The sequence below is a fragment of the Neofelis nebulosa genome, chromosome 7 (assembly GCF_028018385.1).
Source record: "Neofelis nebulosa isolate mNeoNeb1 chromosome 7, mNeoNeb1.pri, whole genome shotgun sequence".
Classification (NCBI taxonomy): domain Eukaryota; kingdom Metazoa; phylum Chordata; class Mammalia; order Carnivora; family Felidae; genus Neofelis; species Neofelis nebulosa.
In genome coordinates, this window is record NC_080788.1 from 35,956,133 (window position 1) to 35,968,441 (window position 12,309).

The window sequence follows — 12,309 nt, forward strand, 5'->3', positions numbered from 1 at the left end:
CCGCCTTCCATCTGAGTGTACCCCACCGGGCTTTCCGTCGGGGCCCAGGGCTATGGGGTCCCTTCTGCCTTCTCCAGGCAAGGTCCCAGGCGCTCATCTACACAGCCAGCCAGTGTTGTCCTGGGGCTCTGACTCCATTTTCCCACGTGGGCTTCTGACCCTTCCTTGTGCGGTGGCCATCCCGTTCCTGGGAAGCCAAACTTCAGTCTCGGCAAGAACAGTGGTTTGCTGACACTTAGTGAGCACTTACTCTGGCCAGGCAGGGTCTGAGTCTTTCCCACTACTGTGCTGTTCGACCCTGTGTTCGCTATTCCTCTCGTTCCTGTTATCTGTCAGCGTGGCCAGGCTGCAGAAGCCTGCAGCATTCGTTAGGCACCGACCTAGATGTTGCCGCGAAGGCAGCGTTTTTGTAGACGTGAACAACATCTACGATCGGTGGATTTTAAGAAAAGGAGATGATCCTCCGTAATCTGGGTGGGCCAGGTTTAATCAGTTGAAAGGCATTAAGAGCAAAACAGAGGATTCCCCGAAGAAGAAGAAATTCTGGCTGTGGGCTAGAGCTTCCGCTCGTGCCTGAGCATTCCCTCCTGCCCTACAGATTTCAGACTTCCCAGCCCCCACAACCATGTAAGCTAATACCTTTATATATCATCTCCCACTGGTGCTATTTCCCTTGTAGAACCCTGACTAATACCCCACCCAACAGCGAGTGGGCCAATGTCATGTGATTAGCAAGGAGGGGGAGCCCAGATTCAAATGGAGGCAGCCCAACTTCTGAACATGGGTTCTTAACGTCTAGGCCACACTATTTCACCAATGCTAGCGCATTGCCTTTATAGTTCCATTTTATTGATGAAATGCAAAAAGGTTGAGTAACTTGCCCAAGGTCACACAGCTTATAAACGGAGGTGCTGGGATTCCAGCCCAGGTCTGTGTGATCTCAGGGCCTGAGTCCTTTCCGGCATCCTCAGTGCCGTGCTAAGAGGTGGCTGTCCAACAACAAATATGTGCACACATTTCTGCATACATAAATATATTATGAATTTTAGTGCCATTAAGGATCCTAGGGTATGACATAAATAATAAGATCTACAATACCCTTCATTATAAATTCCATCGAGTCAATTGATTCCCACAGAATGCTTCCATCGATAGTTCCTAAACCCTTGTATCCGTAGCCAGGTCATTACTATTGACAAATGAGTATCCTTTCTACGCGCAGGTTAGTTGATATTTTCATTTTCATTAATGGGTTAGATGAGAGTGAAACCAGACATTTATGCAACAATGAGACAAATGACTTTTCTGCTGAGTTGGGGCACAATTTCGGAACACTGGAAGAATATGTCTTCGATATTTTTGTGCCATTTACAATGTAATTGCCACAACACGCTGGCTAGTTTAACCTACATCATTAACATTGTCTCTCTCATTCTCCTAAGTCGAGACAAGGATCAAAACAATCGTCCAGCCCGGATGTGTAGTATTTGCCAATTTCCATGGTGTAACCATTCCCGCCAACATGAGCTGCGGAGGAGGAACCAGAGACAGACGCGCACCTGCACACCATTGCACAGCATTTCCGCACACAGACCGATATATGTGAACAACCTCAAGAGCGGAGTTCTCAACTGTTATCAAACAGACAGGAAGTGATGAGTTTTTACTATCCATTAGCGTTGGGTTTTGAAATAATCCACTTCACTGTAAATTTATCGGTTACATTTTACACGGTAACTTTGACAATCAGCTCACGAGATTTCGGAAGAACAATTCGCTCACAAACCTGTATGAGCTGTCTCCAGGACACCCACGTGTACGCTATGCTTTCACCCGCCTACCCTCAGAGCTCCCGCTAATGATTATACGTAAATAACAACGTGGCACAAATTGTGGGGCCGGGTAGTGTAAAAAGGCATTCGCGACGATTTTCACGTAGCTTTCTAAACGAGTGAGATTTGAATAGATTACAGGTAAGTACAATAAGAACTAAAGCCAGCAGTGTGACAAGCTCATTCCATACGTTGCTGCTTTACAACGCTTTACAACGATCTGGGCAAATGGGTGCTACAACTGTCCCCCGTTCACGGATGAGAAAACTAAGGCACAAAGACGTTGGTCCAAGGTCACCAAGTTCCACTGTGGTAGAGCTGGGATTTGAACTCAGGGAGTTTCAGAGCCTACGCTCCTAGAAGGGTATTAGAGGGGAAGTAAATCTTCTGAATTTTTGTTTAAAAGAAAGAACAAGAGAGAGAGCGGAAGTAACTCAGACATCAGTAAGGGACTGATGTCTGAGGCTCCCTCTGCTAGTTTCCCCATACCTATTTCTACCAAGGGCTAGGAGGGGTCCCCTCGAAAAGACAAACTCTTGGTCTAGCCCTCCTGAGCATCAGAGAGTGTCTCAGCATATGCTGACTTCTCCAAAGATATTTTGCCTTCTGTCACCAAAGGGTCCCTTAGGTCACATCGACGGCATTACACCTCACCCAGATCAAGTTTCTGCCCCCGCACTCCAGGGCTGGGGAAGCCCACCTACCCTGGCTCCATGCAGGGCCACATGGGTTTCAGGGGTCCTCCCCGGCCAGCCTTGGTCTCCATGCCATCTGCTGGGTCCTGAGTCTGCTTAGAAGCCCATCTGGTGGATTGAGAAAGAAGGTTTGGTCAGGCCAGGTCAGCAAAGTCCATCTGTGGGTTCACTGTGGACAGTCACCACTCTCTCCCTGTTTCGCGTTCATACAGAATGTTCTAGAAGGAAGGGGGAGGAAAGAAGGATCCCTGAGGAGCCTGAAGGCCAGACGGGCAGCCAAGACCAAGACAATGGAAAGAAACGGACGCCGTCAGGCCACAGGCCAGGAGCTGTGTGTCTCACATGGATGTCCACGTCCAGGGGCACTTGGAGAGATCAGACGGCCTCGTGTCCAAGTCCAGGTTCTAGCCACTTCCTTGCTATAAAACCTTCCTTATAAAATGAAGATAGAATAAGACCACCCTGACTGGCAGGGGGACTGGATGAGATAATGCCAATCGAGTGCTTAGCATGAGTTGGTGCCTGTTTAATCATAGCATACATTATTCCAAGTCTTCTTGTTTAGGTCTTCTTGTTCCCTATTCAGTGTGTTTTCCCTAAGGACCTACTATGCACGCAGATATTTTCTAGGTGTGGAGAGGAAGCAGGAGAAACATGGGAGAGGTGGTGCGTGTAGTGGATAAGCTCGCAGACTCTGGCCTGGCGTCCCGGGTTCACATCTCGGCTCTCCCGCTTATGAGTACCGTGATCTTGGGCAGGTTTCTTCATCTCTGTGCCTCCGTTTGCTCATTTGCAAAATGGGGAGAAATAGAGTACCTACCTCAGATGGTGCTGTCTCTGTAAAGTGGGAGAAGATCCTGGACATTTCTCAGGAAACCAGAATATCAACTTACAAAGAACCAGAATATCTACTTCTTTGACTGACAAAGAAGCAGGATCAGATAAATGATATCATAATTCTCATCAGCAACAACAGAGGCCAGAGGAATAATAACCAACACTTACATGATGTTTATTATGTGCAGACACTGTTGTAAGCACTTTCCATATACAGACTAATTTAATCTCCATCACAACTCCACGATTTAGATACTATTTTATTCTCTGTTTATGGATGAGAAAACTGAGATACAGACAAGTTAAGCAACTTGCTAGACCCAGTAAATGGCAAAGTTTAATATTAAAACCCTGGCAATTTCATGCCTGGCTTTTTAACTTCTTCACTGTATTTCCTCTCTAAGGGCTAAGTGAAAATGGCTTTTAACCTGGAATTCAATACCCAGCCAAACTATCAGTCATGAGTGAAGAAAAAAGAACTCCCTCATATTCAAACATGCAAGACTCAGAAATTTAATTTCCATGCCTCCTTTCTGAGAAGTTATTTAAATATGTATTCCAGTAACCTGATTTGGAAACCATGAAGGACAAGTTATGGGATCAACACTGGTGGAATTAATTCAAGGATCTAATAGAAAGGAACTCCAGGATAATTGCTGTATAGCTGACTCAGGAAACCCTCAGAAAAAATAAGAGCAGAGAATTAGGGACCATGGCAGAATGAAATCAGAAAGAAGGAACGAATAGTTTCAAGCAATATATAAAAGGAAGTTGGAAGATTTTAGGAATATGGCAAAGAGGCATGTGTTTCTTAAAAAAATAAATACATAAAAGTAAAAAAGGAAACCCCAGCAGGTAGCGGGAAGAAAAATCCCTCACCGAGAAATTAACGGCGCATATGCGAAGCAAACTAAATTTCTGACACGATTTAAAGGAATTGGTAGAGAGTAAAGAAGGAAAATTCATTTAATGCTGATGTGAGAAGCCTTTTCCCAGGAAAGGCACACGTGTTCTAACACTGTCACCCTATAGAAGGAGCAGTTATGGTTCACAGTAGGCTTCTTGGTTCACAGGGAACAAAGTTACATCATCAACATCGTGTAAACACCGAGCCTTGGGTTTCTCATAGACAAAATAGGAAAGGCTTAATAATGACTACAAAACAGGAGCAAATGCTGTCATCCTCGACGAGGTAAATGAGACGAGAAATCGGGCAGCAGAAGACAACAGAACTGGAGGGAAACACAGGGGACCCATATCCTCACCAAAAAGTCCCAGCAGGGGCGCCTGGGTGACTCAGTCAGTTAAGGGTCCGACTTCGGCTCAGGTCATGATCTCACGGTCCGTGAATTCGAGCCCCACGTCGGGCTCTGTGCTGACAGCTCAGAGCCTAGAGTCTGCTTCAGATTCTGTGTCTCCCTCTTTCTCAAAAATAAATAAAAATTTTAAAATTGAAAAAAAAAGCCCCAGCAATAGAGGGTGACAAATATTACTTGAATTTACAAAGTGTAAGCAACAGATAAACTAAAATAGGGACATTATTAACAAAACTTGGGGAGAGGAAGGGAGGTAGGGCTGGGGTATAAGGAGTTGAATCCCCACCCATCATGGTGGAGCATGCACAGAGAAGGTCAGGTTGACCAGATGCCCTGACTTGCCCTGGACGGGCCCTTCTTATGCCTGTTGTTCTGTGTAATTACTAGTCCTATCCCTTTTCACTTTCAACAGTCTCCTGGTTGGAAGAATCATAATATGACCTTATCCAAAGTTGATTCATAAATTGCATATATATATATATATATATATATATATATATATATGTATATATCTCAGTATGAGCACATGACATGGGGAAACCACCAGAGAAAGTAGAACAAAAACTGTTCAAAGTGGATGACTCATGGGAGGTGGGGGTGGGGCAAAACACGTTTGTCAGAACGCACCCAACTGCCCGGTTTAAATGTGTGCATTTACGGTATGCAGATTATACCTCAATGAAGTGGATTAAATCAAATATGGTAGTCTTGGTGGACGGCAGGGTAGATGAGAAGTCATTCTAGATTATTTGATATACTGCTTTATAAGATACCTAAAAACGTATATCAAAAATATTTTTAAAAACAGAATTTATTTGGCAAGGCAATGCTAGATGATGCCTTTGGCCCTTACTGGCTCTGGTGATCCCTGAGGTTTGAGACCAGAAAAGGAGAAGAGGGTATTTTCTCTGAGCCCTTTTTTTTTTTTAATTTTTTTTTTTTAATGTTTATTTATTTTTGAGACAGAGAGAGACAGAGCATGAGCAGGGGAGGGTCAGAGAGAGAGGGAGACACAGAATCTGAAACGGGCTCCAGGCTCTGAGCTGTCAGCACAGAGCCCGACGCGGGACTCGAACTCACGGACCGTGAGATCATGACCTGAGCCGAAGTTGGACACTTAACCGACTGAGCCACCCAGGCGCCCCATCTGAGCCCTTTTTTAAACTCTTCTGGATGAAAGGGGGATTCAAAGAATTAGATCACTAGTTCTCATTAGATTTCCCTGAGAAGCTGAAAAGTTACCAATGCCTGGGACGCACCCCCAAGAAACTCTGATTTAATTGGTGTTTGAAAAGCCTCTTTGGGCAGCCAGGCCAAGGACCCCTGAATTCGGTGAGGGAGGCCTGGGCTCCAAGATGGGAGAAATTCAAGATGGCAGATGGCAACTGAGTTGCTGATTGGGCAAGGCCTGCAACCCACGTGGTAAACTCTGAGAGCTGCTTAGAGACATTAAATGAGTCCCTGTATCTCGTCCCACTATTCATAGGCTGCAACACAACGTTTCTCAACGTGGCCCTAAGCAAGATTTCCTACATATCCTGAGATGCCTGTGCAAAACGCAGATCCCTGGGCCCCCATCCCAGACCTGGGGAATCAGAATTTCTGGAGATAGGATTCAGGAAGGAACTTAAAAACATTTTTTAATGTTTAGTTGCTATTTTTGAGAGAGAGAGAGAGAGAGAGAGAGAGAGAGAGAGAGAGCACAAGTTGGGGAGGGGCAGAGAGAGAGAGAGAGAGAGAGAGGGCAACAGAAAATCCCAAGTGGGTTCTGCACTGACAGCAGAGAGCCTGATGTGGGGCTTGAACTCACAAACTGTGAAATCATGACCTGAGCCGAAATCAAGAGTCGAATGCTCAAACGACCCCAGGAAGGTACATTTTAATTAATGTCCCAGGTAGTTCCTGAGCCCACAAATAAATGAGAGCCACAGCCCACATGGGCCTTCTTTGCATCTTTAGAGTGGGCCAAACTCCTCCCACCTCAGGGCCATTGCCCCTGCTTTTTCTTCTGCTTGACTAACGGGCCCCACCTCCAACTCACCCTTAAGTCTAAGCTTCCTCTGGGAAGTGCTTTTGATTCTTTTCTTTCTTAATTTTTTTTAACATTTATTTATTGTTGACAGAGACAGAGCAAGAGTAGGAGAGGGGCAGAGAGAGAGGGAGACACAGAATCTGAAGCAGGCTCCAGGACCTGAGCTGTCCACACAGAGCCCAACGCGGGGCTCGAACTCACCGACCTCGAGATCATGACCTGGGCCAAAATCGGACGCTTAACCGACTGAGCCACGCAGGCGCTCTGCTTGTGATTCTTCAGGCAAGGGAAGTTCTTCCCACTATCCGCCCTTGAGCGATGCAGACTTTTCCTCCACGGTGTTATCACAAAGGTAACTTATAAAACTTATATTTCGTTCGATGCCCCTTCCCCACTCTTATGAAACCCCTTCCATCGTGTCCACTGGGTTGTTCTCAACCCCTGGACCCACACCTGGCACCCAGCAGGGTGAAACGAGCCACTCCATGACAAGGCGGAGGGTGGTGGGGGGGAGAGCAGAGTCAGGATTCAACCCCAGACCTGCCTGACGCCAGCCCTGCTTACCGCCCATGCTGAACTGCCCCATTAGAGCCATGACTGGACCAGACGTGGGAATCCTAAGCGTTTGCTCCATTTGCCAGACCCCCAAACCACTCCTCTTTACACACAACCTTTTGATAACACTGAGAGGCAACAACGAAGGGGCAGGCGAGTGCTTGGATTTCTCTCCCAGCCTCAACACCAGGCACAGTGAGGGTGAGGCACAGGCAGAACTGAGTCTCGCCTCCCGGCAGTGACTTCAAGCGGATCCGACATCCAAACAACCCCCATGAGCTCCACGAAGGCCTGGCTCTCTGTCCTTTAACGTGTTCTGATAGCATCGCCAGTGATGGGTCCGCCTGCGTCACAGGCGGCATTAGTAATCGACTGCTACGCTTGCAGGCAGAGACAGACAAAGAGGAATCCGCCAGATCAGTGGCTGCCCAGGGGACCATCCAAGAACCAGGTCTGGGGAATCTTTTCCGCGCTCAGTACATTCTTATGCCTCCTTCGGGCTGGAGAGGTCTCTATTGTAGCTAACTCACCTGCTTCCGGTACCAAAGCGCCAAGGCCCGCCCCTTTTGAAGCGTCTATTCTCCTGGTTCACAAAACCTTAAAATTGACCAGAGGCGAAAGTAAGGGAAACTGTAGCGTGTAGTCCCTGCTTCTGAAGATGAATTGTCAGCTGGTGTGACTGATCGTGCCCAGGGCCTAGAGTAAAACTAACAGATGCCCACGTTAGCTTCCTGCCCCAAATGAAGTATTTTAGAAACCACAGAGTAACCCCCACCAGCAGCGGGAGCCACTCCTATCCTGCAGTTCCCTGAAATCCCTGCTCTGCCATTCAGGCCAGTGCTGCCCGGAGGCCTGGTCTGGTCAATCTGCGAATTCCCAAGCAGAGTCTGGAAGACATGGGGATTTGCTGAGACGTTTGCTCTAGTCTTGGTCTGGAGAGGCTGTGTCCAGGCATGTCAGAGGCCAGAAGTGGTCTAGGCCAGGTCTTATCAAATTCTGTCTTGTGTCCGGAAAAATTGTGAAAGATGAAAATGGAGTCGGGGAGAGAAAGAAAGAACCAAAGAGAGAGAGCGATTACCGGCTATCTTTCTGGGGTTTGTTTTTTCTCCGCCTTTCATGATCTGAGCTCTGTTATGGCTCTGGAAGTCGGAGCAAACCGATAGCAATGCAAATGATTCTTATCCACAGAAATGCAAATTATGCCCCGTGCACTGCCATTGATTATTGTCCTATGGAGTTTTGGCCAGTTTTGTATCTGTTTGTAAATTCAGTTCAGATTCCTGATGACCTATACATGGGTCTACTCTTTGAACTGTCTTTTGAGGTGATTACAACATCTTAGTGGTTTCCTCGTTCATTGACGCGTGAAATAAAATCTTTGGCCCAGATTCATTTCATATTTGTACGAGAATCATGATTAGACCTCTTTTAAAATTTTCATATGGGCATACAAATCACCTAGGGATCTTACGGAAGCACAGATTCTGATGCTTCACAGTCTGGGGAGGGGCCCGAGAATGTGCATTTCTAATGAGCTCTGGGGTGACGCTCATGTTGCTAAGATCCATGGATGCCGCTTAAATGTTACCCTGCCTCTTTAAGAAAGTGACGATTTGCCGTAAAGTATCTCGACCCAGCAATCGCACTACTAGGTATTTACCCCAAGAACACAAAAATACTAATTCAAAGGGATACAGGCACCCGGGATTTTTATAGCAGCCTTATCTACGATAGCCAGATTATTGAAAGAGCCCGAATGTCCATCGACAGGTGGATGGATAAGAAAGAAGATGCAAGACACACGCACACACACACACACACACACACACACACACATATGCACACGCTGGAATATTACTCAGCCATCAAAAATACGACATCTTGCCATTTGCAACAATGTGGATGGAGCTAGAGAGTATTCGGCTAAGGGAAAGAAGTCAGAGGGAGACAAATACCACGTGATTTCACTCACAGGTGGAATTTAAGAAACAAAACCAATGAGCAGAGGGGGAAAAAAAAGACAGAGAGACAGAGAGACAGAGAGGCAAACCAAGAAAGACTCCTCACTCCAGAGAACAGGTGTTACCAGAGGGGAGGTGTTTGGGTGACGGGTTAAATAGGCATGCACTTGTGATGAGCTCTGGGTGTTGTAGGAAAGTGTTGAATCACTATATTGCAGCTAAAACTAATATCACACTGTATGTTAACTAAGTCAACATGTTAAAGTTTTATTTAAATTTGTAAATAATTTTTTTAAATCCATTTTCGAAAACTAAAATTTTTATTTAAATAAAAACTTAAAACACAGGTCTCGATATAACGAATAGGTGAAAAAGTTAACTATTACCTCTACCTTAGGTTTGATTAATTAGCATAAGGAAAATGTTAGAGATGTTTGTGGGGGGTGGGGGGAACGGTGAAATGATAATGGGACCCACTATCCTTGCACGAATGAGGTTATGAAAAACTGGCCAACCCCTAGCCCTGGGTCCCAGGGCTTGCCCAGGATTTCAGCACTCCACCTGTAATGTGAACCCCACAAGCTTGCAGGGCCCTCCATACGTTTCCATGACCTTGCCAGCTCTGCAAAAGGGCCCAGAGGGGTTGGAGGCGGGGGAAGGCGGCTACTGGCTCCAACAGGGTTCCCATTCAGCCAGCCTGGGCTTGGTTGCGTCTAGCAACGGGGTTGGGAGCTCACTACCCCCAGGATGTTCCTGCGCCTTGCAGACCAGAGACTGAGTGCTGAAGAGTCTCTGGGGAGCCCCTCCGGAGCCGGGAGCCCTCCTATCGATGGAGCTGTGCACGCTGGGAGTTTTCCCGGGCTGCACTGCTCAGGCAGACCCTGGACTGACTAGGAAACCACACAGGCCTTTGAAGGCAACATTCTGATCTGCTGTACATCAGCTCCTGGGACAGCGACTCTGAGCACCGCCACTGAGGTGTGCCAGGCTCGGGGTCCCTGTGGGCTTATGAGCCATTCCCGTAGGGGATCTGGAGAAAGGCACGCTCACTTTTCCACCTCCCTGGGCCTGGGAAGGTGCAGCGTGTGAAGGGCTGGGCCCCTTGGCCGGCGCCCAGGACAGGAGGACCAGAGCGCATAGAGGAGCCCAGGGCCCGGCTGAAAGACTCCCACGTGCCCCGGATCTTGGGGATCTTGGACGAGGCCCGCTGCGTCGCCAAACCTCAGTTTCCTCACCTGCACTGTGCGGATGCTCTTCGGAAAGGGCGGGGGAGGGGCGGGGGGGGCGGCCGTGACCAGTGCGCATGCTGTGTCCCCCGTGTGCTTGCACACGCAAGGCTCCCCATGGAGGTATCCAGCCTGGCACTTAGTAGGTCCGCAGAAAACAAGTTCTTCCCCCGGGACACGTGGCGTACACAACACTCTTCTCTGCCTTCTCAAATCCAGCCTCGGGGTGGGTTTTCTACGCTCTGCCAAAGCAAACCGAGAAAAGCCCTTTCCTTGGCGTTCACCATTGCTTCCTATTTTTCCGACAGGCCTAAGCCCGGCCTCGAGGTTTGCAGGCGCAGGCCACTCTCTCCCTGGCTGCTCTCCCAGCCGCACACGAGGATGGCCGTGGTCGCGGAGGGGACTCCGGCCTCCGAGGGCTCCTGCCCGCGGCCGAGGGGGCCCCCTCCGGGGCCAGCCGGCGCCGCGGGGCGGGCCAACCGGGCTCCGGACCCTGCGTGCGCCCCTTGCTTTCACCCCACAACGTCGGGGCCGTTTCCCCACATTTCAGAGGAGGAGACCGGGGTCTGGGTAGCCGGATGGGTTGGCCCCGTCTCCTGGCTAGAAGCCACAGAACTGGGGTCTGAGACCGGGTCTAGTTCCCTTCAAGGTCAAGTCCTGGCACAGGATAGAAACAGAAAGCGTCTAGGGCAGAAGGGAAGAGGTCCGGATCAGCTGGAAGTTGCTGACCGAAATAAAGGAAGTGGCTCCTGCCGGGTGTGATTTGACCAGCTGAAACTTCACCACAGGCACCACCTGGGGCCTGGGAAAAACCACGTACTGTGGCATCGAAGGCCTCTGTCAAGTGCAGGACTCCCTGGGTAGCTGTCCACTGGGTCCAGGGTAAATCCCAGGGTCCTTAGCGGCACAGTGAAGGCCCTCTGGGATCAAGCCCTTGCCTGCCTTTCCAGAATCTTCTTCCGCCACCATGGCGTATGCTCCAGCTTCTTTGACGTTACCTACACATGCCCTTGTCTTCTCCACCCCCTGCCCTTTGCTCTCTGCCTGGAATTCCTGTCAAAGTCTGATCTGCCCTGTAAGGTTCGGCTCAAAACCCGACCCTAGAGTCCTTCCCTTTAATCTTCAGAGCAGATACTCTAACTGCCCCCATTTACAGATGAGGAAACTGAGGATAGAGGTTAAGGTCTTGCCTGGGGTCACGCAGTCAAGTCAAGGGATCTGGGGACATCCGAGTCTCTCTACCTCACTTTCTCCCCCGATTCCCCAGAAATGATCCTAAAGGCGGTGCTCCTTCTGGGGGTGGGGGTTGGCAAGGAGACCAGAGGTCCTAAGCCCTGGGGTAGTGCTCAGGGCCCCGTGCACCTGTCCGCTGCCTTTGAAGACACATGTCAGATTGTACTTTCCGATCTGGGGATCTGATTCGTCCTGGTTCTAGTCCCAGCCCGGGATCCTCCCAGTGGGGAGAAGTTGACATTCCTTTGTGTTTATGGGGCTGGGGGTGGGAGACAGCAGAAGGAGAAGGGGGTTGGGGGAGGTTGTTTTGAGGCTGTTTCAGTCAGCTCCGTCCCTGCAGATTTGTTCAGACCTCCCATCAGGGAGCTCTGGCCGGCCATGCCTTCTCTCCAGGGCCGCCACTGGCCTGAGTGTCCGCCCTTCTTCCTGGCTCTTCTCTCCCTCTTCGTCCCTTCCTTACTCCCTCCTGCCCTCCACAAGGTTGGGAGCTTCATCTTCAAGCACCTGTCTGCCCCTCTCTCCCTCTCCTTCCCCCCGCCCTTCAACCCTGCACCTGCCCTGTCTCCAGCTTATAGAATCTGCCTTCCCACCAAGGTTGTCCTGGCAGGTCCGATCCAGCCCG